The sequence below is a fragment of the Eurypyga helias genome, unplaced genomic scaffold (genome assembly GCF_000690775.1).
Source record: "Eurypyga helias isolate BGI_N326 unplaced genomic scaffold, ASM69077v1 scaffold13017, whole genome shotgun sequence".
Classification (NCBI taxonomy): domain Eukaryota; kingdom Metazoa; phylum Chordata; class Aves; order Eurypygiformes; family Eurypygidae; genus Eurypyga; species Eurypyga helias.
The window spans coordinates 165,828-167,068 of record NW_010259864.1 but is presented as its reverse complement, the minus strand read 5'-3'; positions in this window follow the sequence as shown (position 1 = coordinate 167,068).

Here is a 1,241-nt window from a genome sequence, read left to right as displayed (position 1 = left end):
GGATATTTACTGTGTTAGGTACTCAGAACTTGCTATGTGCTTTACCTAATAATCCTTCATGGTCCCCATTTAAAGGATGGAGAAACTGAGGCTGGCAAAAGAAATAATTCACCGGGATCACAAGGTCTTGATCCTTTGAGTAGAGCAGCAGCCTGGCTGTTTTACAACCAGCTGGCTGACTTTACATGTTGATTTCTGTAAGAGGTACAGCACAAGTACAGACTGACCTATGTGTGGTCAACCCAGGACAGTAATTCCTCCAAGGTAGACTTTTCTTTGTATCTCAGAGGCAGCCTTTCTCCATCAAGGTGATCCATACTAATTTGCTTCTTGCTCACGTGGTATATAGTTGACTTGAGACGAGAAGTTCTGGTTTTATTCTTTCTTTTTAATTCTGTTTTTATTTTTCTAACCAATATGAAAAATACTCAACAATTCAGACCTATGCCTAGGAGACTCCTGTTCCCAGTCATGACATTTCTTCTTTGTCCATTGTTGCCTTTCAGAAAGAAATGAAGGCCTTTTTCAAGAGCAAAACTTTAACAAACTCTTAGACTTATGAATACTAATCCCTGGTTTTGAGATGTTTACTGGCAGGCAAACAAAGCAAAAGAACTGTGTCTCTCTATCAAAGTCTGTATTCTGGAATTTGTATGACCAGCTCATAGTAAAACATAAGAACCTCTTCATTTGTGGCAAGTTAGTGTAGTCTTGACAAACACAGAAGTTAATGAAGATATTGGCTGTGAAGAGAATGGCTTGTATGTAAAGAGCTAGCTATGTGGTAGCTGAAATATAGAGAAAGGGGCTCTGATTTTTTCAAATATCTGCATTCCAGTGTCTCCTTTTTCTTTTACTTTCTTTAATGTATTTGGTTTTTAACAAGTTTATTTAGACTTACTGCCTGACATAACAGGCTTCTGAAGCAATAGGGGTTTTCATCTGAAAAGCTCACCTTAAGACACAGTAATTTCAAGTAGCCACATTTAAAGTCCATGTAAGGACCCTTATTCTCTTTAGAGCATGGATCACATTACATACTAGGCTTTTGAAAGCAACACCACCACTGCCAAAGTGTCTCTACCCTTCGAGACTTCTCAGGTATCGCATAGCCTTTTTGCTGTCAAATTCCACTGGAGTGCAAATAGTTCAGTCCCTGCTAGGGCTGATGTCACCGGACCGACCGCATTTAGGATGCGCATCTCTGTATTCAGTTCATTTGGAAACAGATTATATAAATT